Raw genomic sequence first — 27,674 nt, forward strand, 5'->3', positions numbered from 1 at the left:
GTTAGTTTAGAGTATTATTTAGCCTCCTCCGCGACAAGCTAGTATGACATGGTTGGCACCGATGGATTCCTTAGGTTTTCTAGTTTCATATGATACCAGGATCTTCACTCTGAGTCCACAACAACCTAAAAATCGCAAGTTACCTTAATGTATCCAAGAAATCAGTGGCTTCAAAACGGATTTGCGTTAACGCGTTATTATCACGTTATTATCGCGTTAACTTTGACAGCCCTAATTACTGAATATTCTGTAAAAGAAGCAGCAAGTAACCAAATTTAATTTTCATAATATCCATTAAGTGGCATCACTTTTTAATGTCATACTGTACTACTGCATTATGTGCCCCTGTGTATTTATGAATGATTGCTAGTCAAGCAATTGCTTAGTAGCACTTAAGTACTAGTGTGGGCAGCCTCTCCTCATTAGGCTCTGTCAAAGCCAGTGAGTTTACATGCTAATAAGACCTCATTACTAAAAGGTCTGCACGAGACCAGTTTTATTTTTGCACATTAAGTATTAAAACAAACACAAAATTACACCATGCGATGTTTGATCAGATCTTTTCTTTGTGTTGCTAATAGAAACCGTGGGAGTTGTAAAGAATGTAGTAGCTATACAAAGGCTGTGTTGAATGAGGGGTGTGTGATTAAGCAGCAGGGCCTCAGAATACTAAGACGTGGTGTCTATTGCCTGAGAAGAAAAAAAGAAAACATTAATGCACTGACTGCAGCCAGTGAATTTTTCTTGCGGAGTGCCTGTGTTGGTATAAATAGATAGCCAATTTGTAAAATCGTCCGCCTGAACATAAGCATCTTGGGCCACTCTAATTGGTCAATTTCCCGCCTGTATTGAGTGCCTAGATTGATTTATTGCCTTTTTTAAAAGGCCGTGGGGACCCACAGAACAGCTGTGCCAGCCGTCCGTGCCGGAACTGTTATGAAAACAAGGGGGCTGAGTGCTGAGCGTCGGACAGCAGTCACGGCAGCAAACGGCGAGTAGAACGGAGCAGAGCGGCATGGCAGACAGCTGGCAAAGACAGCGTCTGCTGTCTGGCACCGCTGGAGATGCAGGATTTATTTCAGCAAACACTGCTGAGTGGAGAAGCCCTGCCCTGGTGGAGCTCTCACACAAACACACAACCAGGAATTTGCTTGATTGCCGCAATGTCTTAACCATATGAGAGCCCTGTGTGATTGGAGCCAGAGAATAGACATTTTTCATGTCATGATATCCCCCCCCCCCCATCCACTTGACATGGAGAGGGCTCAGAAAGAGCGGATTTGAGTGTTCTGTCTCTCGGGGCTTGAGTGATAGCTCCCCAACCTGAGCGTATCTCGGCTGAATCCGGCTGTTTGTGAGCAATCATAGTGATTTACTCTCCTGCCTCGTATCTTTCTGAAACAATTCCATCACACGTGAGATTTAGAATAATATATCCATCCGCTCGCGCACATGTGACCTGTCTGAGCTTCAACGTTTGTTTTACGAGTTCCTATCAGAGCGTATCTCTGTGTTTTAGTGATGTGCACGGTGATGTGGAGGGATCGTCATTCGCTCACAAGTACGGGCAGAAAGTGCCGCACAAAGCTGCACAGGGAAGCACGTTTTTTTTTTTGCAAGGAGCCTCTCTTTAGGTGTAACCCTACAACGTGACTTATGACCCGCGTGGGTGGAAACAAAAAGTGTTTGCTCACCATGAAGAATGTTTAAAAGACTGTGTAAGTGTAATGTGCATCTGCTCTGTGTAAATCAGAAAAATGGGTTCCTTAAATGCAAGCACATGCCTGTGTTTCCTCTCGCCACAACACGTTTTTTCCATCATGTCTTTTTTTCCTCCCCTTTTGATTGCATTAGTGAGAGTAGTTTCTCAGCGGACACCAGGTTTCACTTGCTCAAACACTTTATTTCCATGTGTCTGTTTTAAAGAGGACCTATTAGGCTTGTTTTCAGGTGCATACTTGTATTTGGGGTTTCTACTAGAACATGTTTATCATGCTTTAATGATCAAAAAAACGTTTTACGTTTCTCATACCGGTTGTGACGCAGCACCTCTTTTCACCCTCTGTCTGAAACGCTCTGTTTGAGCCCGTCTGCTCTGATTGGTCAGCTGACCCACTGTTGTGATTGGTCAGCATAACCTAACATTTTGGACTGTGCTTCACCTCTGCTCTAAGGGTCCTGACACACCAAGCCGGTCGGCTGTCAGACAGTTTGGGGCCGTCGGTGAGCGTCCGTCGGCCTTGTTTTTTCGGTGTGTGCCGTCGGCTTTAGTCTGCCCTTGTCTGAGTTTTTTCTGCCAATTCAGCATGTTGAATCGCCGGCGCCGCCTGTCGGTGAGAGAAATCCCTCTGATTTGCGGTTCAGCTTAAACAAATTAGTGCACGAGAAGAGAAACGGAAGTGAGGAAGGCAAGCCAATGAGTAAAGTCACACAGAAGGCTCATTTTTCATCTTCATCTCATCTGATCATTCCAATACACAGATACTTTCGCAACGACACGAACATCTGAAATGAAGCTAAGCGGTGAGTGAGACGCATCAAATACAGACAAATACAGACTACCTGCTGGTGTGGAGAGTTATTTCATCTCACGCAGGCGCAGAACGTACATGGTTGTTGCCGTCGGCTGTAGTCTTTGCGGTGTGTTCGAGTGCAACTTTTTGGCCAAGACAAAGACGACGTGAGGCGACTCAGCAGGCAGCCTTCGTCGCCGCTAGTTCTTTAATGTCGGGTTGGTGTATCTGGGCCTTAAGTAGCTTTGTTTGAGGGCGTGCCAAACTAGCTGTTATGTAAATGTGTTACTTGATGACATCACCACATTACAGAAGAAAAGGCAGGACGTCAAGCAAGGCGTTTCAGGCAGTTCAGGAGCAGTGTTTCTGTAGGTTACTCCCTTTGGCGTGGACTTTTGGGCTTTGTAACTTTGCAGACCTTTTACATGCACAATAAGCTATTTAACACACTAAAGGGAAGGGGAAAAGCACAAAAGCATAATAGCACCCCTTTAATTCCAGAAAGTAACAATGAGGATTGCTGCACCGAACCCTCATTGTGTGGTTAGACAGCACTGTAGCAGTCGCTGAAACATTAGAGATAATCCACTCCATGTTGAAGCATCTACTGTACGCGTCCTAGCCAAGCCATTGACTCTGGTTCTCTTGTGAAATGTGAGAGCAGATAGTGAAGAAGAAGTGTCTCCTTTTTGAACCGTGATTCTTAGAAATTCCTGTATTTAGCACTGGGGATTGGGAGCCTGAGTCTTCCACAGGCATTTGAATGCACATTTCGTGAGTCCTCCACTAAAGGCAAAAAGAGAGCGAGAGAGACCAAGAGAAAGCGAGTGTGTGTGTGTGTGTGTGTGTGTGTGAAAGAGAGAATGAAAGAGAGAGAGAGACGGCGAGGGAGAGAGTAATCGCACAGTCTTCATCTAGTACTTAACTTTAGGAAATATGAGTCTGGTTGAAGATGAAAGGGACTTAATCTCAAATGCCTCAAATGCCTCTCTCCTCTACTCTTTCTCTGTCTGTCTTTCTCACTGCCTGCTGCCCACTGGGACTGGCCCATTCCAGCACGTTGGAGTGCATTATGTAATCCCCTCCAAGTCTCCACGCCCTGCAGTAATGGTTTAATTAGGGGAGGGGAGGCAGGAGGCATCATGGCATCCCACCTGCCATCACTTCTCAAACATTCACCCAGTGATTTCTCCACCAGAGACACCTCTCAATCTACCAGCAGTCCTCCACACTCTTTGATGAACACTATCCGATTGATATCTTTTTAAGCTGTTAGCATTGTGCCTGCTGATGCATACTGAGATGCAGAGTTAACAGAGCTTGTCTGTTCATTGTCCCTGGTGCAGCTTGTGGCCCCAGCCTCCTATCCTTTTTCCTTTTCCTCCAGCAGGCTCTCTCTCTCTCTCTCTCTCTCTCCCTCTCTCTCTCTCTCTCTCCACCCCACCCAGTCCCTATAGCCAGCCAGCCAGCCAGCCAGCCAGTGCGGGCGTGCTCAGTCTGTCAACACTTCCACAGCACTCACAGTGTTTGAATGGAAACAGGAGGAAACCATGCAGACTTGCCAGAACAGGCCTCAGAAAGCAGGGGGTTAATACCAGCTAGAGTATGATGTAACTCGCTCTGCCACACTTAAGCCTTTCACTAGCCGGCTGTGTTTTAATAGATATTCAGTTCCATTCCAGTTGTGTGGACGGTAAACATTTTTGCAAATTGTTAAGTAATAATGTTTACACTCGTAACACTGCGCAGGGTTACATTGGACGTTGAGGGATTTCTGTTATTATATAAAGAAACGTGAACCGTCATTTGTATTTCAGTGGTCTAAACCACCAAGCTGCACACACTATATGCAGAAGAATAGATGGTTTATATTTCCAAATAGTTAAACTTAATCTATGTTTTTGTGTTGAATATTCTAAAATGTATTTTAATAGTGCAGTAAAATTCCTTAAAAAATAAGAACATCATGATAAAAAGTGGTTTATTTTTTGTTTTGCCATCTTCTGTTTATTCAAACAGGTATGAATTGGTGCAATGGTCCACCATGCTTCCAACTAGCTAGATCAGTGGTCTATCAATTGAATATTTAAAAAATCTTTGCATGTAAATCATTAATTTAAAATCAATGCAGTGTTTTTGAGAATAGATACAGTATCACAAAACATAATATTGTGATACTCAAGTGCATTGATATTTTGCTTACACCCTTAATTCTTAGTAGTGCTAGATAAAGATAAACCTTGTCTTACCATCATATTTGTATCAGTTTGCACGGTATGAAGTCTGATTTTATCTGCTGTTTTGGCAGGGCATCCTAGCTGCTGTAAATTAGCCAATTTAGTGGTCTAAAAAATGACTTAAGTGCTGAGTATCCAATGTACTGATTTACAGCTGTGGCTCAGGAGGTAGAGCAGGTCGTCGGAGCACTAATCGGAAGGTCAAATCGTCGGTTCGATTCTGGCTCCTCCAGTCCGCATGTTGAAGTGTTCTTGGGCAAGATATTGAACCCCAAATTCCTCCAGAAGGTTGTGCCATCGGTGTGTGGATGAGTATTTAGATTAGTTCCTGATGGACAGGTTGGCATCTTGCATGGCAGCCTCTGCCATCAGTGTGTGAATGGGTGAATGTTGGCATGTACTGTAGTATAAAACGCTTTGAGTGGTAAGAAGACTAGAAAAGTGCCATATAAATGCAAGTCCATTTACCATTTACCATTTAAATCATGTGGTGTACTTTGAATAGCCAATGGGTAAACAAATCTAACTAGCAAAATGTTTATAACTAATTTGAAGAAGTTTTAATCAATTGGCTGTCATCAGGCAAAGAATCCTTGCTGGCGTTAAGGCCCTGACACATCAGGCCAGCTGTTGGGTGATTCGGAAATACGTTTCACATTGTGTTTAAAGCCAAGTGCCCAAATATCTCCCATCTACCTTTTAACATTCTCACATCTGTTATGCAGCATACATGCCTCATGGAGGAACACCTGGGCCTCATTTGACCCAGCCTGGTTGTTCATCACCAAACAACCTGTAACATCTTACAATTCCAACGGCCTTTGTTGATATTCTGTATAATCACCGAGTTGAATTGTGACTTGATGTGACTTGTTTATGTTGGTGCAAAGTGTAGCGAGCCCTCCAGTGCTCCTCATGTGAAGGGCTTATCAGTGAGCGACGAGGCCAGCCCCACTCCAGGGTGGAAATCTGCCTCTCCCAGGAAGAGAGACTGTCCCTGGGTCAGGATTCACTCTCCTCCTGGCACAAACACACAAACAAAAAACGCAAATTTTGCATAGGGTTAAGAGCACTGTTCTCGCTATCCTGGAGGGCTGAGTAGAATTAAGCAGAATTTGATAATGACTTATTAAAAGCTGTGGCTGAATAAATGAAGTGTGTTGTGTAGCCATTAGAGGATGGGAGCTATTATGTTAAACGGTTTGATTTGTGAAGTGGGGTGTGGACTTGCTAATCCAGAGACAGTTGGGGATGCTGGAGGGAGGAATCAAGCCATGCATATAATATGAGAACATTAGGTTGATGTACACAGACGGGTGCTTCTGAGCAAGAGGAATGGGGATGATCGATGAACTCAAGAAGGGAAAAAAAACGATGGATATAAAATTAGCGAAATCACCCCATAAAGCTTTAGTAGATCAGAGATATAGCTGTGCTAAAAAAAAGCACAAAATTGCCACAACAGATCATTTTTAGTTAACCTACAGTTTTATCTCTACAACTCCGATCCCATTTCAGAAAGTCTTTCATGTTCCAGGTGAAGGTTGAAGAGCTATATCTATTCATAGACAGATGTTGCTGTATTATGGCTTGGCCAAAGCAGGCCAATGAGGATGGAGCATTTCTCCTCAGCATTTTCCAGCCCTGACTGCCAGACTCCGTCTGAGACTGATAAATCACCCTGCCCCGGCCCTTCTCCTGTGTTTTCTTTTCAAATGTAGAATCGATGGATTTTTCCTTCATTTCATTGACCTGTGCATAATGGTGCTCTCACTCCTCTACCATTGGGAAGGAGCCCAGCGCTGCAGACGTGCTTGCCCAGGCAAAGACAGGCGGCCTGGGCTTTGTGTTGCTTATTGTTCAGCCTGGAGAAATTAATGTGCTGTGAAATTAGCATTTTATCTGACTGCAGATACAGTAATGGAGGCAATTAGAGTGCAGGGGAGAAGCAGTGCTTGGGGTAGTGGAGAGGTAAGGGACAATCCTCGAGCTGCAGGAGCCCAGCGGAGAGTTGCACAGCCGGCCTCGCAGATAACACAATCACCTCCGTCTGGCGAGCAACACAGTCTGACTAGAATGTCTGCTGGTTAATAAAGAGCACATTTGTTGTATGAAATGACACTGTATCATTTTGATTAGCTAACTGGGAAACCACAGTGGAAGAAAATGAACTACTGTAATGCAATATCTTTTATTCATATGTTAGCAGGAAGGGTCATCTTTTTATGCATTTGAGGGCTCTGCTGTTGATTTTTTACCATTTTTTAGGAGTTGCACCGAACTGAAATTATTGGAAAGGGATGGAGGCGAGGCGATGAAATCAATGCACATTTTGAGCTCGGATCATTTCTCATCAGTTATTTTCAGACATGACATTGTGTATTTACAGCTGCAGGGGCGCATTGTCATCTCTCTTTATCACGTCTCCAGATTGAAATTGATCTCTCCGATTGTGAGCCACAGGCAAGGAGATGGACCTTATCAGATGCTGAGGAGCTGCCAGCACGCCACGTTGTCACCTGAAGCCTCGTAGATTGTTTATTTATTCTTCAAAAGACTCTCTGATGTGACACTGGAGGGGAGACGCTAACATAATGCTATGTTTAATTCTGTGAGCCCAGAGACAATCGTGGCACCGACCTATGATCCTGTTCTGATCTGCTGAGGTTGTACCGGTCTCTACAGTATGCCCATACAGCGTTATTAGACACTGTTATTGCATTCCTGTGTTATAATGTACTTATGGAACTGTACAGTATATCCCTCTGGCTTCTCCCCCCGAACATCCTGTCAGCTTCTGACTCAAATATTGACATAGCTTATAGTTACAACCGGAGAAAAAACCTTCAAAGTTTTCCGTTTAGAGAGTAGATGAAGTGTTCTCCCTTTGGTCCACATGACCTCCTGAGTGGTTTGCTTGTTTAGCGAGAGCAGTCAAACAGGTGCACAAAAGATGAAGAAATCCTTTACCACAAAATATCTAGCAAAGTTAAACTGAAACTGGGTTTTTAAGGGGAGAAACCCCAGGTGAATAGGGTAAAAAAAATTAACTAAATAACACGATGAAACTTCCCCGGTACTTTACATTAAGACAAATAGTTTCAGTTTGTTGCCACATTAGAGTCAAAGGTTTTTATATCACCATGGAACTTCCCCAGTTGATTACTTACATTTTATTGTATTACAAGTTTTCTGAAATGTAATTTTTAAATATGCAAATGAGGCATTATCTAATGCTAACTTTTCGTGAATCTACAGATGCAAATAGACAAAGTAGTAAAATAAACACTTAAATGTGTATTTTGTGTTTTCTTTCCACTAGTCTGAAAGAAGACACGTTATGGAAGCAGAATAGCTCAAAATCTCGAAAGTGACTCATACATGAAAACAATATTTTTGCCTTGGTTGTCTCCCCTTAAAGCAAAATCTAATTTAAAATGTTTCATATCTGTAAAATATAAGAATAAACTCTACATTTTTGTTTGTTTTTCACTAGTGAGATCAAATAAACAGGTGTCTTTCTTGCATTTCTCATGCGATTATAAGAGCAATTATGGCAGTATGAATCCCCCTTTCTTGTTATTACTAATTCTCTAATTTCCTGCAAACATGTGGGTTCAAGCAAGTGTAACGGAAACTTTATTTCATTTTTTTTATTTTTTAAATCTGTTGGGGCGAAGCCAGCCACCCACCTCCAGTCCCCCCTCTGCTTTTCTGAGTAAAGACAGCATGACTTCTGCAGTTGGAGGATCACGCCCAATAAGAACATTATCCCAAAGAGTGCACTGGGCTGGCAAGAGTCTGAGATAATACCCCCTTCCTCTTAAACTCCACCAGCTCCAGCTCACAAAGTAGAGGCAGAGACAGGGAGACCTTACCAAATGATACCCCACAGCACCCATGAAACCAATTGTTCCCCCGCCACCTTATGCTTTAGGGAGGAGAGCGAAGGGATAGCTGGGTGTCTGCATAATATCCTTATTCTCAAACATGAGGGTGTAGTCCGTGTGTCCATTAGTGTCAACACGCCGATGCTAAATGGGCCTGGGCTGTCTTCTCTTTTTAGCTGCCGAGTGTTTCCGTGTCTGTGCGGACCGTGGTAGTTGGTCCACAGGGTATTATCCATTCTGATTGGGAGGCTGCGCTGCCTCTGAGGAGAGGGAGATAGATGAGGACATGCCACAGTGCTGAGGTATGTGTATGATTAGAGAGGCAGCTCTGATACCTGTCACCGGCAGCATGTTTACGTGCTAAATGATGCTCATCAAATGGATGCAGTGCAGCAGATGAATGAGAGGTCTTAAGCAGTCATTTACAATATCTTCGCTGTGAGATTAGCCACATTACACAGTGATACTTACGAGCGACACCTTTTGTCTGAGAGAGCTCATCTTGAAAATACAAATGGGATTCCTGCAGCCCCGTGCTTTTTCTTCTCTCACTCTCTCCGTTACAGGTCGTCATTGTGAGGCGAATTGAAAGACTCTCTCCTCATTAAGGCGAGTGTTGAAGTGGCCAGTGTTACGCAACCGAGTTATCTGCCCAGCCGCTTACAGCATGGACAAACCCCGTCTTCTCAGAGTGCTTTCTCTGCGCTCCCTCGCTGATCTCAGACCAGGTGTTGTGGCTTAGGCTGACACTCGGCAAAGGGGGGCCGAATCTGTCCCGAGTCCAGCGTAATCAGAAGGCCCCCAGGTTGAACGCAGACTTGGCCCGGGGCCTCACATCTTGTTTGAGTTAACAACACAAGCTGAATGGCCTGTTTACAATCTCCACAGCAGGGGCAGAAAACCTCACCAGATCTGTCTGGATGGCTGTCAGATGTGGAACAGATGTGCTGAAACGGAGGAAATTATGTCACTTCTTTTTCCTCCCCGCTCTCTCATGTGACCGTGATGACTAAAGAGCCGTGATCAGGGTGATGTGATTACGCAGAGGGAGACTCGGCACTGTGGTGACAGTTGTGCTGTGTCTGTTTTTTTTTTTTTTTTCTTTAGCTGCTTCACGAGGCACATAGCAGGGGCGCCGTTCCTTACATGCATCACAATGCCCTCTACAGGTGCATGTTGGTGACATTCTTTCTCCTGACTTAAATCGGAGCAAAAAATATGCACGGCTCTTGTCTTAATTAGAAAAACCTGCTATGATTTACAGTGACACAATGAAGTCTTCAGTGCTTATAGTCACATGCAGCTAGATATCAGTGAGTGAGGAGTTCCTTGTAAACATTGTTCCCCCTGAAAAGGACCGATAAAGTGGTCGGCATTAAAAATGTACACTGTCAAAGGTAAAGGAACAACTTGCTTACTTTAACTCAAATATTTATTCCCTCCCATGGCCCTTGAAAGCTTCAGCGTGGATTGCTTGGAGGGATAAAATATAGAGTTGTGTGTGTGTGTAAGAGATAGATGGAGAGATACCTGGTCACACCTTTCTATCACTCTGGGCTTCATCCTGTGATGCTGCATCTCACTGAGGGGGCCATGCAAGGAACCAGAGTGCACTTACTGCCGGGGCCTTGGGACATCCATCACAATGGCTACGATGTATACAGCCATATATCCATTAAGATGAGAAAGAATATGTCTCTAAAGAGGCCCATAGCTATTCCTGCAACATAACCTGCCTATCTTGACATGCAGCACTGGTGCAAATTAGAGGTGGGAAAAAAATTGATTAATCTATGTATCACATTTTTTTTTTTTTTACGATTTTGAAATTGATTTTTTATTACCAGAATCAATATATTTACTTAATTTGAGTCTATATGGAGGTAGAAGGAAGTTACCACTTTTATTGTTGTAGTTAGAGTAACGTGACGTCATATCCGTTCCGTATCCGTCAACCAAAACAAACCGCAGCCGGCCCGGCCATAGCGAGCGGAAACCAGCAGATACAACAGAGCAGAAAACGGCAGAGGTTCCACGTGGATACAACCTGCACCCTCACATTTTAAATCCAACGTGGTAAACATTACACATACAGTAAAGTATGGAAACACTTTGGGTTTCACACATTGCAGGAAAAGCAGAGTTAGACATCACGGCTAAAGCTGCATGTTAACTCTGTCATGGACAGGAAACGTTATCGTATTGCGGTAACGTGCGGTCAAGCCAGCCGTCACTCTCATCTCCGTGGTCAAATCGGCCGACGCTAGAACTGTAGAGCACCCATATACTGACATTTATGTTAAATGCATTCAAATGTCCCTGATGGAGCTGACATGGATGTATAAAGAGAACGGAGCTAACGGTAGGGCTTGGCAAAGTTAGCAGAAGTATACATGTGTGACTACATCTGGTTTTCATAATAAGGTGTTAACAAAGGGAACTGTATATACAAAATACATATATGGAAATAAGATTGATTGGATTATATTCACTAGAAGTATAAAACATTACATGTCCCTTATAAATTAAATTGAAAATACCACTAATTTGTGAGGGAAATGTCTTTATTCTTTTATTTTTGGGTTGCTGCAAAAAAAAAAATATTAATAATTACTGATATATTTGACTTCAGGACATCTCTGACTACATACATGCTGAAGATCAAACATTTTTACTCTATTAATTTAGATATTTTTCAAAGTAAAAGTCCCTAAAAGTGTATGATTCAACTTTTTCCCATTGTCTAGTGTTAAAAAAGTTAACAAAAATTGCAATAAATGGTAATATCGAATCACAATACTTAAAAATCGCAATACATATCGAACCGGCACCCAAGTATCGGGATAGTATTGAATCGGGAGATAGATGTATCGTCCCAGCCCTAGTGCAAATTGTTGGTGTGTTTATTGAATGTGTGTCGCGCAGCACTGACTTGATTAGTTTATTTGTTTTAGTGCATCATCTCCTGCCTCCGTCTCCTCATGGATGAGCGAGCTCACATTTGCTAAACATGTGCAATGTTTCAATTATAGTTGTAATTCACCTTGTGCACTGGAAGGGGAAGTAGATTATGAGTGCACAGAGAGATGAGAAGGTTTATAATGAATGTTAGTTGTATTGCCTTGTGCATGTTTTTCTCTCATGAGGTACCGTTTCACTCGCCGTCCCTGTGCGATCGCTACAGACAATGCTGAAAGACCAAAATATGTATTTTTTTAGAGCTTACTGAAGTTTTAATTAAAGTAACGAAACGGACAATAAGAGCATTGTCAAGTTTTTTTGTGCATCCTTCTTCCCCTCTGCACATGCTGACACGTTGGGATGTTTCATTTTCAACAATGAGTCTTTCCCTCTGTCTTTTGGATATTCTTAAATCTTTTATCTTATTAATCTTTAAAAAAAAAAAAAGAGACGGCTTTTTTGCCGCAGGCTGCAGAAGAGGAATTTGTGTTTAGTGGATTCCTGTTCCCAGATGAGGAGAGCTAAATGAGTTTGGAGGCTTCCTGAATGCTCTATAATTGTGATGAGGCTCTGTTCCTCTGAACAATTAAAGATGCAGGAGCCCTGTCTCTTCTGAGATCCATCCCAGATCACTATCGTCGAGTCTTCCCAGTCACACGCACGTTGTAGTCTGGTGATGACCACCTATCTCTTTCCCGCTGCCCGGCTACTACTTTAAGAGAAAATCTCAAGGTCGGCATCATGCCCAACGCTATGATCAATTTATTACTCGCTGTCAAAGCATTAGAGGGTAGAAACAGAGGACTTGCCAGTCTCCCCAGTGGTCCAACCCCTCCTTTCCTCCTCTGCTCCCAGTCTCACATAGCAGGCTTTATTTGTCCCTTCAGAACAAAGCGGAGAACAAAGCTGCATAGCCGTCTGCTCTGTGGAACTGTGTGGCTATGCTAATGTCTCTAGGCTGGTTGGAGTCTTATTGAATGGGTGAGCAGAAGAGGTAAATAAGCGTGTCTGGATGAGAGGTGGGGGCCGGCGGGTGAAAGAGATGAAGTAATAGACTATTCCAAGGGTCAGCCCATGTGAATGCAAATATTTATATAAGTGATTAAAATACCCTCCCCACATCCCGCCCACTTCATTTAAATGAGTAGCTAAACTGTAAAACGATTCATCTCCTAAAGGCAAGTCTGAAAGAGGAAGCAGGAAGAGGCATTTGTGGGTGGAAAAAAGGAGCAAACAAATAGTGACGTAAATCTGACTCACTCGTCTTTTAGCCTTCACAATGCAAAGATTAGAGCAGCAGGCTCTTTCGGGGATGCAGATTTCATCCCTTGCTTTTCTTAGACTTTCATCCTCACAGTGACGAGTCGGTGGAATTTCACACTGTCACAGCCATTTCTACAAAGGGTCAGAGGGGCTAATCTTGCTAGCAGTGTTGCTATCTTCATTCTTTTTTACCTCTAAAAATATATGTGACATTTTCATTGAAGATGCTTTGATAAAATAGCAGATGCAAATGTTTTATGTACTAGGGGCTGCTCCATTATGGCAAAAATCATTATTTTGGTCGATATTGAGATCACGATTATTTAACACAATTACTTATTGACTATTGAATCATGCATTTCGAAAGAGCAATTTGTAGCCTACATATTAAAGTTAAATGCATCAATTTGGTGCACTTTTGAGAGCAAAATTAAGAGGCTAGATCTAAGTTAATCATAAACACATTGGTTGTACAGACACGAATGGTGATGACACGGCAAAAAAGTCGGGGTCCGTGTTTCAAGATGGGTCAAGTGGGTGGCCGACATTGCCGCACTGAGGACAGTCGCGCTGGAAGCAACGAGAGAAGGCATAGTGAGCACTAAGCGGCGAGGTCCGGACAAGGGGTGTTGTAAAGTGCCACCGTGGAGGAAATGCGCCCGGCTTGGGCCAGCCAGCGCCGGGGAGAGTTCCCACATGGGGATCCCCGCACTGGATTTATAACAAGACAAAACAAGACACTGCAAAACAAAATGCGGCACAATAATCATTTTGTGTTGATTATCTTGTTTCCATAATTGTAATTGAGTTCATTTAATTGCACAGCTCTATTATGTACAGATGCATAGTAAGTCTTATTTCTTTTTATACGCATCAAATCCCTTTTGTGATTTTGTATCAACAATGATTCTTTCAACTAAAGCTTTGAATGCATCCACTTTATTCAGGCCGGGCCTTTCAACCTCGCATACAGCGAGATGCGAGAACTCTAGACATTAGTTTCGTGTTATCCTCGACAACGTTTATCTAATCAAAATTCTCATATCATCAAATCTAGTGATTTCTCCGTGTGATAGGCGCAACAAATGGATTCTCAAGTTAGTTTTAAACCGTGACCCGCGGCAATTTGTCACGGAACCAATCAGGTTTGTCTCCGTCATCTCCTCATCTGATAACGGCGGGGAATCCTGAGGTGCAGACACTTTAACATGCGGCTGTCTAGATGTGTGTCCTGCTATAATTGAAATCAGGATGCGATAACATGCTCATTATGGAGGAAGTCGGAGGAGATGGACTCGAGCCAACATCCCTGCCAGGGCTTCGCCTTGATGTAGTGTTGATGTGGCAGGCTTGACCACTTTTTTTTAATCATAAATCAATGTCTCCAGCAGTGATAGTATTTCATCTTACAACACATAGACAGAGGAGAAGTTGAGTCAGCGTGCGAGTGTCTCCAGTCGCATCTGAAGCTGATTAGCCTATCATCATCCAGCAACAACATTGTTCCCAGTGTGCCGCTGTTTGGGAGGGGAGCGATTCGCTTTTTATTTTGATGCCTTAATGAAAGCTTTGTGCTGAGATACAGCCCTGTTAAGCACCATTAACAAGTGGGTTGTTATAGTACATTGGATCCTCAGGGTCATCCTATTGTCATTCATTAAGTCTGGATCTTAAGATTATGGAAGTTTTTCCGAAACAGAAGGAATCATATCACCACTGACCTGGTGATTAAAAAGGTCAAAGTTGTTTCATTTGAATGTGTTTAGACTCACATAGGGGCTTTGCAGTTACACTTTTAATTTACATCAGCAAGCTATTTAAATGTAAATTGAAACATTTTCATTTGTAACCATCGAAAGCTCAGCTACAACAGATGTAACATTGTCAAGAACAATTTTAAATAATACAATAGGGATTCTAATTAGTATGTTTATTTCTGATTTCTACCTTTTCTGATAATTCAATATTTTTTCCCTATAACATTGTTACATTTATCTCCAGACTAACAGTTGTTCAGCTGTTGAACTGTAAGTTTGTATCATAGACTGTATATAAAGATAGACAGCGCGTCTTCACTTCTTCCCATTGTACAGAAGTGAAGCCAAAATATCCCGGATACGAGAACTCCTATCTTGAGATTTTGATTTCATTTGGAGCCAAAGTCTGCGCAATAGTGATCGGGCGGTGGAGCCGCGGTATCGAGGTCACCCGCCCTAACCAATTGCGAGCCAAGCACGGACGCAGCTTGTCAGTGAGAGAGACTCACAGCAGCCAATCATGACGTCTCACCCGCTTTTTATAGCATCAAATAACTAATTAAAAACAAACTTATCAGAAAAATTAACACTTGAACACTAATCAGCGTGATAAGAACTACCTAAAATGACAAAAAAAACATCTTTGGGAAAAATGTATTTGAAGTGTAATTTGGCTTTTAATTTGGTCCATCCGCTAACATGGAGGAGGCGGGATTTATGACCTATACTGCAGCCAGCCACCAGGGGACGATCCAGATGTTTTGGCTTCACTTTTGAGGAAATGTCATATTGTCCATCTTTATATACAATCTATGGTTTCTATTCAGTTATCAAAGAATCATCCTTACATACTGTAAGTACTTTAATTGCATACTTCATCAAGATTACTTAATTCAAATACCTATTTAGCCAACGTTATGTCATTTACCTTCTAGAAAATAATGTGTGAAAGTGTACTATTATTCTTTTAATATATGTTTCAGCACTCCGTGTGTAACACTAGACTACATTAACCTATCCTCTCTATAGTATAATGAAATGCTAATGGCTGTAGAGGGAGTGATTGAACAGGCCTCAAGTATCCACATTATGAAATGATAATAAAACACTGCTGTTTACTCAAACCAGGTTGTCACAGGAAGTATTGATTCCTTCATGCCTCATCATCACAGATAATTACACAACACTGTGCCAGTTACTCAGCATTAGATAAAGCAGAAACTATCACTGTAAAATATGACTTTAGTGATAAAAACCCAATACAATTCAAACAATTTCTAACAGGAGGTATGACTGTCGCTGAAGCACTTATCATAGTATTTTAAGCAATACTTAGTAGTAGTAGTTTAGTTGTACTGCAGCACTGTAGATGTATGTTGGAAAGAGTTGGATGGGCAGTAAGGGAGCTGCATTATGAGCTCAGCTTGGGAAAGTCTTTCGGACTATCTGATGTCAAAAGGAATTATTTCATTTCCTCCATCGAAGCCCTTTAGTGGTCATCAGGGAGCATTAGACGTGCCACTGCAAATCCCTCTGACTTTGGTGCGGCTGCAGCTTTGCTTTCTGATGCCCACACCTTAAATCAACTCTGTCGATCTCAGCATTGATCTAAATCAGCTCTGCAGATCAATGACGAGAACTGTTTTATCTGTTTGTACACGTATGTTGAGTTCACTCTGTATATCTATACATCACTCTTAGTGGTAATGGGATTTGTCTGTGCAGCAGCTCTGTATTAAAACGGTCATAATATTTACATTCTATCACGTTTACATAATATAACAGCGTGGTTTCCCTCATGAACATAATGTAACTCTTGAACCTGATCAATGTAAAAAGTACTTTATAACAAATATTCAGGACTAGTGAGACTGTTGTAATATGTTATCTGGCTAAACTGCATTGGTCTAAAATATATGTATGTTCAGGATATGATGGGTGTGCCCATGTTATATAAAAAGTAAGTTTGAATGACGTAATGTACAGTATGTATATGAAGTAAGCCTTTCTCATTTTTTCATGGAACAACATACACCACAGTTGGGGAGAGACTTCTCAGACTGAGTGGCTGTGGTGGGGATTGGCGACTCGTAGACTTGATTCAACACACGATGACTATGAAAAATAGTAAAATGAAATAAATCAATGCAGTCATTAAGTTAATTTATTCACATGAACTGTATTAATAAATTACATTCCAAATTACTGCCTGCAATCAATAGATGACCCACGTGAATGTTTGATGCTCAAACGTACTTTATTATAGGGCTGGGCGATAATTCAATATGATCATTTATCATCCTTCAATGGAATAATATCGGGATTAAATCATATATTGAGATATCATGATACACGGTTATGTCATCTAAATTGCTAATAAGCACATACTACTGAAATCTCTCATATTTTAAGGGATTATAATTTGAAGATTGCGCTTTTCTTTTTACATCACACTTTACATTACCACTCAGTTCATAGATGGATGGATGGATGTTCTTTATTGATCATAAATTGGGAAATGATTGTGTTACAGTAGCAGCAGTACCCAGGCAATGCACAGGAACAGTAAATAAACTGTACATATCAATACTAGAGATAAATATCTATAAAATACACAATATAAGGAATATTTTACAATACACTATAAATATACCAGACTACTACAACTAACATAAAAATATAAACATAGAACAGCATACTATATACATTAGCAAAGTGTGCAAGTTACAATTTTATTTTAAAATGAAAATTAAATGAGGTAGTAGACCAATTCAACCAATGCAAGATTATTGCAGGCAATATGGAATATATGGAAATATGTATTTATTTTTTCTCTATAATTTCACTTGAAACTGTTGTTAATTAAATGAAAAAAATACTCTGTACTTATTTGTCAAGTATTTAATTCACCTAGAAATATAACAGAAAATAGGCTTTACCATGTGGTTATTCTATATAGACTATTTATTGAATTATCAGAAAACATGCTATATCGTGATCTATATTGAATACCTATAACAAGATAGAAGATTTTGGCCATATTGCCCAGCCCTACTTTATTTTCATACATTATTTCATTAACCTGATTAACGCTATTGCATTTGAAATGCGTTATAAATTGTGTTATCATTTTTCTGTTGTCCTCAGTGTCCAGCCTATTAGTCTTGTCGTTCTGCCGTTATCAAGAAAGTAAACAAATTATTGCAGCGTCCCTTTATTTCAAACTCTCTGTCATCACAACACACAATGCTACGAGGCGATTAGACGCGTCGCCTCGTCTCCGTGACTGTCACAGAAAACACCTTTTTACATTATTTGTCAAGTCGTTCACAGCTGGCGAGTGCAGAACTAGCCAAGATGATTTTCACTTGTTAATGTGCAGCGCTGACAAGCTTGTTACTTTGTTTCCCATTATTATTCACTCCCCTATAGTGTGTGGTGAATATGAGGCTGATTAAGTTGGACAAATGGGGTACAATATGTTGACAGCAGCAGCACTCTGTCACTGCACTGAACAAGCGAGGCCGTTTCCCGCTCACCTCCCCTGCTGAGTTTTCATCACACACCACTTCTAACACAATACCTTCAGTCCAACAGTTGGGCAGGTTAAACCCACGTTGGCATTTATAATGAATGTTATTTATGTTTAAACAATATTTAACCAATTTAACCACTTATAGAGAGTTTTAAGAAGACGGAGAGAGACAGAGTGCACAACCTGTATGAAAGAGATCAAGCATGATGAAAGAAAGAAAATTACCATACCGGTGTTTTTTCATGTTTTAGTCCATTTCCTACTAATAAAATCAAAAGTCATCATTTTACAATCATCCTGCTGTCTTTTAATGTACTTTTTCTACCATTTCAGGCACCCATTGGTGTCCATCAACGTAATTTGTAGTTACAAAGCTAAAAGTTGCAAACGCAGTGTTATTGTCCTCTAACTTCATTTACCACTTACAGTATGTGATGTAAGTAATCGACTATGTTTACATGCACGAAATATTCAGATTTTGCGACATTTGCGCACATCGAAAAACCTGTTGATATCCAAGTCTTTCATAATGCTTTAAAGTAGGTGTGTTTCTCCTTCGGACCAGAAATATGGGCTTTTCTTTTAGGCATGCATCTTTGCAAACTGTCGGCTAGTTGGTTTGTGTCCAACGCACAGAGCTGGCCGTAAACAGACAAGAGGCAGTGTGTCGCACGCTGCCGTTAAAAACACCAACTGAAACTAAAACCTGAATAATATCGGCATATCCCACATGTTGCTCCATTCAGATTAAGGTCTAATTCAGAATATCCAAATGGAATATGCTGTTTACATGATATAATATAATATAACAGTAGAATATGAGTGTGCATGTAAACATAGTCACTGTTAAGCTTTTATTTATTGGTAATACATATGCAAATACAGTTGCAGATTTGAGACTGTAAACGGTAAAGGCAAGAGATTAACTTGTCACAGCAGTCTTGTACAAAATGAATGGGTCCAAGGCAGTCTAAACGTACATTCAGTCACTGTACGTGCACATACTGTATATGAAAGGGATATAAAAGTGTCACAGCATGTGTACAGTTTCTGCCTTGCATGGTGGCTATTGGCATTGTCTGCTCACAGTGGAGCTATGGGGCTCTCATTGCCTGTAGCACTGCTATAATCCTGCATTTGAAGAGGATCTGTTCGGGGGACTGGAGACAAAGCGTTCTGTAGAGGGTATCAAGTGTCCGCCACCAAAGCCCAGCTCCCTAGGCTGCCCTCCAGGGGGGTTTCCTGTGAGCTGCAGAGAAATCAAGTTGAGGGCAAAGCTCGGTCTGTGGGATTTGAACCTGCCTTGCTGTGAGGAGCGCCGGGCATTGGTCGAGACAGGATGAGATCACACGCCGCCACTAGTTTGGTCTGTGTTTCACAAGGTCGATACAGTGACTTCTGACATGGTTTGTTGCATTTTTTTCCCCCAGCAATGCTCCACTGACCTACTTCCTTTTAATCCCTCGATGTGACTTTAATTGACTAGAGGGAGGGGCAGGGAGGAGAGAGGGGTGTGTCTGTGTGTTGTAGGAGGGGGGGCAGCGGGGGTTGTTGAGTGGAGATAGGGAACACAGGAGCAACCAAGAGAAAGGGAGATCTGAGAGCTTGAGTGATTTCCTGCTGCCACTGCTGTGTTCAGGCCACAAATTAATTTGATTCTGTTATGTAACTGTAATCATCATCCTCTCTAATCACATCAGTGGCTTTGTGAGACACCCAAAATAGAGGGATTGTGGGCCGGACAGGAGGCGGGGCAAACTGAAGGGTCTGGGTTGCTTAAGGCCAAAGAAAGTAAATGGACTGGGGCCCGGCAGCAAGCGTCTGAAAGAGACAGATGTCGCAAATGAAAGGGGGAACTAACTAGACGGCACAAAAACAGATTAGAACGGGATTCAACAAACAAGAAACAAATTAGATGTATTTAAATTTAATTTAAGGGGTTTTGTCTTCAGTCAAACATATTGCATTCTGAACCTTATTAGCAGACAGTTACTTAATCCTGAGGAAAACTGTACATTGAGCTGCCATAGAGCAGTCCATGTAGAAGCACAGATGGGGGGGTTGTGAGAGTTGCGTCACTTTAAAGCTGAAAAATCATGTGCCTCTGTGTCCTCCGATGTCCTCGTGTCCTCGTGTCCTCCGGTGCTCCCTCCCCAGACCTGACTCAGGGACCTCGAACAACCTTTACAAAGTGCTGTTTAATTTTTGTACAAACAAATTCCATCAGAATGATGTTAATAATGATAGTGATATTATAATCACATAGAATTCTACACATAGTAAATTAAAGTATTGATGACTGATGAGTTTGATGATTACCTCAAATTAAAATCTATATTAAATATTTCCCAGTCTCCTTCAGTGCAGATAATTAGCCAAATTCAGTCCATGACAATCATTACAGTGAACATCCTGCAGGAGAGATTCCCAGGCTTAAGAAGCATATTTTTCTGGAAACACTGAAATGGAAAACACATTTCAGCAACCAACACCTAAAAAGTGCACATATTTGAATGCACAATGTGTATAAATCATTTTCAGTGTTATGACGAAGACATAACATTACACTGCCGTTGTGGAAAAATCGACAGGTTGTAAGCCAGATGTATCAAGTCAGGCTGGAGAGAAGAGGAAGCTCTGAGCCATGACTTTGTATTATCAAAGAAATATGTCTTGGCCGGCATTAGATGGGCTCATGATAGACTGCTGTTTCTTCATTTTACGGAGTGGACAGACGCCAACCAACATGACTGCTCCTGTCGGTCGAAAGGAGCGTGATGCACATTGTCTTTCAGCGGGCTGACCGTGACTCTTGGGCCCCGAGTCGTTCCAGAGGGGTCAAAGGTTAACTGATTTGGTGAGGCTTGTCTCCGGGGGTCTGATTGGGAAGCTGACGGCCCTGTGAGTGTCCTCTGCAAAGTGCAGTCCTGTGTCACACACTGACACACTCATGTTTGCCTTGAGTACCATTGGGTCCTCTCTGCCGTGTCCTGAAAAAAACAAACATGCTGTCTGTGAAAAAATTCTCAGCGTGTCTAGTCCTTTGTTCTCAACCTGAGCTGGATGAATACAGTCATGGTGAAAACACAAGCGGGATGCAGCATCAACAGAGGTGTCTTTGCTTCCTGTATCTATTGATTCTTTGTGATTGTAGCCTGTTTTTTTATTTAGTCACCGAATCACACCGGAACCTGGATGACAGCCTTCATCTAGGCTCAGGATACAGACGACCACGCTTTGTACCTTGTTAGTACACCGTCGTGTGACAAATGCACATGGTCCGCATGGCTTTTGCTTTGCATCAGAACTGCCTGTTTGTGTGTCATGTGTTTGTTGTTGTGGGAGGGGGGTGAGGGGGGGCAGGAGGCTCGCGGTGTGCCTTCTCCCCTCCAGCTGAAACCTGTCAGTCCCCCCTGGGGAGCTGGGCCCAGGTTTACAGGACAGCTGAGGCAGCCCTGACAGCCCGGCTCATCTCGTTTGGAGCAAGGCATGCCGCTTTGCCGCTCGCTGCCTGGACAGGATTTGTTCCCTTCCTGCCACTTTACATCCACAAGCTCTACATTTAATTAGAATCACTTGTCATGTCTCGTATATCACCTGGGCCTCTTGGTGTCAGCTGTCAGCCAAAGAAATGCGATAGTTATTCATTGCTCTGCGCAAGTGCAACAGCAAGGTCACAGGACAGAATGCACCTTGAGCTAACTGTACTTAATGCTCGCGTGTATCGCTGCGCGGCGTGTGTGCGGCGTCCGACAGGAACTGATTCTTCTCACATTATATTTTGCATCCTCCACAAATGAGACTATTAGATTATTTATTATGTTACAGTCAGCCACATACCAAACTGCTGATGGAGTCCAGCTCAAGTGCAAAGCTAATGGTAGTCGATGGGTGGGCTCTGCAGGGTTGAGTGGACTTTCAGAGGCTATTAGTAGCCTTAGTGGGTATAGGCTTGTGGACTATCTGAGATTCCTTTCTGTAGAGCTGGATGAAGCCCAAAAAGGCACAGAGGTAACCAGGCAACCATGTGGCTCCAGGGGCACGCAAGCGTTGCTTACACGAGACCCTGCGCCAAGATAATGCATACATGATGGATGTAATAACCTCTGACCTGTGTTCACATCTTGCATTTTTAACTACTCACAAGAGACGTCGGACACTCAGCTGCCTCCGTGTGGTGTCTGTGCAGGCAGCATCGTGTACCGTGTTTGTTTTTTGCTTTGATAATGTTGTCCCTGTCACTTTAAATGGCAGCGTTTTTGTTTTTTTTTCCCGGTCCCTCTCTGTCTCCGTCTCTGTCTGTCTGTCTCACTCTCTCCCCCTGCTTTAACAGCCTGGTTATATAACTCCCTTTTCTCTCTCAGACATCCCAGAGCTCTTGCAGTCAGCTGACAGCACCCAAATGTCTGCTGGTAAACACACTGCTTTCTGTCTTTTCTCTCTCCTGATTTTTTTTTTTTTCTTCTTTTCACTTCCTCTTCACCCCTCCTACTCCCTACTCCTCAGCGATTAGGGATTGATTCTCTCCTCTGTCCCTCTGCCTCCTCTTCCATTGGTTGGGCTCCATATCCCTAGGCCAGTTTCCACATATTAGCACCCGAGGCCAGGGGAGGCGGGCAGATACGCATTGCCTGCCATGGCCCATGGATCCTGCAAGCCAGTGAAAAATGAGCTTTGGAGAGGCAATAAATTGCATCCAATTTAGAGATGAAGGCAGAAATAAATTTCTCTTTTCTGAAGTCTGAAGAAAGGGGGGGGGGAAAGCCCCTAGATAATTTCTGTTCCATCTTTTTTTATGTGAAAATTTCTTTGAAATATCCTTTTTGTGTTGTTTGAATTCATGAAATAATTATACGTCGGCACTGTAGATTGCCTTTCTATGTTTCAGCAGGTTATGAAAATAATCACTCTTGTCTTTTGCTGACGTGTTTTTGCATCTCGCTCGAAATACATTTGAGTCAGAGGAGACATTTTGAAAAGATACATTCATCAGACGTGATTTGGCGCACACATACGAGCACAACTCCCCCCCCCCCCCCATCCCCATTTCTCATCATTGCATTATCCTAAATGAACTGTCCAAGAGGCTTAGGCTCTCTCAGCTCAGCGCCGCAGAAGTCTGGGAGAATGAGAAGAGTGTGTGAGGTAGTCTCAGAAATGATGAAAGGAAGTGTCTAGTAATGACCACATTTACTTTCTACCTCTCCTGTTCGCTGTTTTCAGAAGCCTCCATCACTCCTTCATGGCACCTCCTCAAATGGCTGCTGAACTAATGAAGGACTTAGCAAAAACACTTCAGTGTATGAAGCTTGCATCAACACTAGAAGCCAATGGAGGGCCTTAACACTCATTTTCCCTGTGGTGATGTGCAAGCCTCCTATTAGTCTCTGAAGCCCAAACTCCAGTCTGAGATGTTTCTCTTTGTGTTCAGGTAGAAGGAATGTTGTGTGCCAGTGCTTTCCTGTGTATTACCCGGCCTGCCAAAAAAAAAAAAAACAGTGCAAGAGACATGAGGGGGATACACTCTGGAGAATTGCATCCCATTCTGTTTTTCTTGTCTCTTCTTTTTCCTCCAAGGGATGTTTCTTCTCAGTTAAAAGGCTATGTTTCTCAACACCATTTCAATGTGCTGACACCCCAACTGTGAGGTGTTGAAATTGGCAAAAAACATTGTCAGCGCACGGTGTTGTGGTGCCAGTGAACTCCAAAAGTACAACATGAAAAGGAGGGGGGGGGGGTTGTGTATGTTAGAGTGCATTTTACTGACAACATCGCCATGCTGTTACTCATCACTGACTTCACCCTAGGAGATGAATAATGTGCAAATGGGCAAACATTCTTTGTTTGCTGTACACTCTGACAGTATTTGCTTTGGATCACATAGTAACGTTTTGTTTTGCAGCCAAATAAGCACAAATGGATTTACAGTGCTGAGCTTTAGATTGTTTGTTCCACATGTTAGATTGTATTATTTACACACTCTCTGACTGTGATCACTAATGGAAAAGCAATACATGAAAATATAAGGAAACGCAACTACCACACAGCTTTCTCTGGAGTTAACGCGTCATGTATTTTAAGTTGCATTATGTCAACAGTTTTGCTGTCTCGGGGGCTGATGCTGCAATGTACCACGAGCTTGTGCTGTTCATCTGAGCAGGCAGTTAGCTAAGCTCAGCTGATTAATAAATAACCATGCCATGGTCGTGGATCAGTGCACCTCTAATGTGCTCAGACTCTCTGCCTTGTTCCTGTTGCGTCTATATTCCGCTCGGCTTCGTAAACGTAGAGGAGGGGTGGGGTCTTTTCTGCTGTCTATCAGCGTGTCGTAGGGGGCGTCTCAGCGTGTAGTCATCAAAGCCCGCTGTGGCATGAGCTCCCCTCGTACCGCCGTGTTTGTCTCTCCACATGGCCAAACGCAATTGGACGTGAGCTCCCCCGTAGCTCAGTCTCCCTCCCACCCCCCTACTGCTGTCCTCCCCCTCCCTTTGCTTGTGTAAATTATGTAAGTGCAGGCGAAGCAGCGGTGATGAGGCATACAGTAGTGGCATTTCACTAACCAGGGTTGTGAGCAGCACATGTGAGCACCACTAGCCCGCCTGCCATGCCCGAGCGTGGTCCGCCCGCCGCATCAGCTACACCAAATGCATTTTTAAACCGGGGTTTTCCAGAGCAGCCCGGCTAGACATGGTGAAGACATGGGGTTAGTGGGTTCACCTCGCTGACTGTTCTCTAGTTAAGGGGCTGACATCTTTAAATGTGCTGTCTGTGTATTGTGTAGCCATGCAGGGGAATTCTCCCTCTCGTTCTCTCTTTCTCCACAGCTCAGACGAGGCTCTGGCTCTGTGTTCAGCCCCCCTCTCATAAAATAACAATAGAGTGGCACTTTAAAACGCAGACCTCACAGAAGATGAGCAGTCGGCTCCAAAAAAGGCATGCTAGCAAGACAGATGGACTTTTATATTAAAGCTGTCTGTGTTTTTTGGTATTTGTTATGGATTATTTGATACTTAATTAGAACATGTTTAATATCCTACAGCAGATTTTTAGCATATCAAGGAGCCAACGCCACAGTGTTCAATATCTGTTCTTTTTGATTATGTCCTCTAACTCGTCCTTCTTGTTCTTCAAAGCTGGTCTTCTGGGCAAAGAACTTACCGTATGTAACTGTGTTGAGTAGAAACGGCATACTGTCTGTCTTTCTTTCTTTCTCTCTCATCCATGCATACACACACACACACACACACACACACACACACACATAGGGGAGCCTAGCCAAACTCAGACTTTGCAGTAGTGATGAAACAATCAGTCGATTGTACAATTATCCGAATTACAGATAATAAATAAAAAAAATAAATGTAGAATTGTGATAATCAATTTAAAATTTATGAAGCAATGATAGCAAATATTTACTTTAATATATTTTGGTTTTTGTCTGTTGGCCAGACAATATAAGAAATCTAAAGACGTCTTCTTGTGCATTTGGCATTTTAATTTGACATTTTCAGACAGTTAATCTGTATTTGCAACAATTAATCAATAAGTTGTCAACTATTAAATTAATCACCAGCTATTTTAATAATCGATTAATCAGTTTGATTATTTTTTTAAGAAAAAAAGTCTAAATTCTCGGATTCCAGCTTCTTAAATGTGAATATTTTCTGGTTTCTTTACTCCTCTATGACAGTATACTGAATATTTTTGAGTTGTGGGCAAAACAAGACATTTGAGGACGTCATCTTGGGCTTTGGGAAACAATGATTGACATTATTCTAAATTTTTCTGACATTTTATAGACCAAACATCTGACCGATTAATCAAGAAAATAATCGTTCGTTGCAGCCCTAGATTGTACAATTATCTGAATGACAGAAAATGAATGAAGAATTCTGATAATCAGTTAACTATTTATCATTATCAAGCAATGATAACACATATCTGGTTCCAGCTTCTCAAATGTGATTTGCTGCTTATCTTCTTTCATTATAGAAAATTTAATATATATAGGTTTTGTCTGTCGGTGGGACAATATAAGAAATTTTCCGACGTTATCTTGGGACGTTATCATTTGACATTTTCAGACAATCATGAATCAATGAAAACAATTAGTTAGTTGCAGCCTCACCGAATATATCAGAACACAAATCACAAGCCATATAACTCACCTATCCCATCACCATCCTCTCTTTACACTTAATAATAACACGTTGCTCATCTCCTCTTGCACTGTTGGTGGGACCTCTAGCTGTGATGCGCCACAACAGGTGCCACTCACCTGTCGGACGCAGTCGCCTCAAAACAACAGGTTGTCTTCTCTTACCGCTGTAGTCTGACCTGATGCACTCACCTGTCTAATGGCCAGTCTTTAACAGTTGCTCTGTTGTTGCTCTGTAGATTGAATAGGAGGTAAGTGCCATCTCTGTCTTTCTGATCATCCACACGCTCTGTGAATTGCTATAAGTAAGTGTGTCCCATCTGCCAGGCAGAAATCAATAGGCGCTCTTCACGCCGCGCTGAGTTTGTCTGGCTCCTGAGGAATAATTAAAGAGCCAGCTTGCTTCACACAACCATGATGACTAATGCCGTTTAAGGAATGCCTCTCTTACATAAATCAATAGTTCTCATTTCTCTCTCCTCCTTTCCCTCTTTCACACACTCTCTCTCTCCTCCTCTTCTCTCTTGCTCTTTCTGTGTTTGTGTTTATCAAGGCAGACAAAGTTCTCCTTTGTGCTTGTAGGTCAGTGTGTCACTGTGCCATGGCCATGATGCTTATGCATTTTGACAACCTCTGAGTGGAGAGAGAGAGAGAGAGAGAGAGAGAGAGAGAGAGGCGGAAGTAACTCTCTTCCCCCCAAAAGCAACACAGATGCAATAGATTCAGTTGTTCTACATGGATATCTCTGTGTGTGGCCCTTATTAACCCTGCACACAGGGGCCGAGGAACAAAAGAGCATGTATCTGATGTTTAGTCTTCAAGTCTCTGTCCCCCAACAACAGAGAGGCAGAATAAATATGTGTGGAATAATGCATGGTTATGAGTGAGCGCCGTGCACACCTTTCCACCATATTAGGTTTTCATAATTGAATAAAACATGGAAGTGCTCCGAACATCCCCTCAGAGGGAAATGGCAGTCACTAAAGCATAGAAGCCAACTCAATAAAGAATTGCAAATGAATAAGTGATGAGAAGCAAACGAAGTGTGGCATATGAGAACAAGGGGGTGATTTACTCTAAAACAATATTTGAAACAGCAGGTGAATGGAGGGCAATAATTACATTGTGAAGTGGTCGGGCCTCGTATGAATTACTGCTGTGCTTTGAATCGGGCCTGTTATTTTAAAACTAGACGGAATATCAAATCATATGCAAACATGACCGGAGAAACATCTCTGTCAACCATATTTTCAGAGAGAGAGAGAGGGAGAGCGGGAAAAAAGCTGGGAGAGGAGGTACACTGTGAAATATCCTGAAGGTCCTTGGCAGCATTAGAGAAAGGCCTGGGAGGTTAGGAAAC

The 27,674-nt window shown here is 42.3% G+C and overlaps 1 protein-coding gene and 1 long non-coding RNA gene across 2 annotated transcripts in view; one reads left to right on the forward strand and one right to left on the reverse strand.

The window, feature by feature from the left end:
• Window positions 1-27,674, forward strand: part of roraa (RAR-related orphan receptor A, paralog a) — a 205,968-nt gene that overhangs the window by 99,343 nt on the left and 78,951 nt on the right. The gene's annotated exons all lie outside the window — the stretch shown is intronic.
• On the reverse strand, window positions 20,068-22,742 carry LOC119487146. Its single transcript, XR_005206652.1, has 2 exons — window positions 22,301-22,742; window positions 20,068-21,146 (listed from the first exon to the last, which is right to left on the reverse strand). It is a non-coding gene; the product is annotated as an uncharacterized LOC119487146 (long non-coding RNA).

This window comes from Sebastes umbrosus, chromosome 4 (assembly GCF_015220745.1).
Source record: "Sebastes umbrosus isolate fSebUmb1 chromosome 4, fSebUmb1.pri, whole genome shotgun sequence".
NCBI lineage: Eukaryota > Metazoa > Chordata > Actinopteri > Perciformes > Sebastidae > Sebastes > Sebastes umbrosus.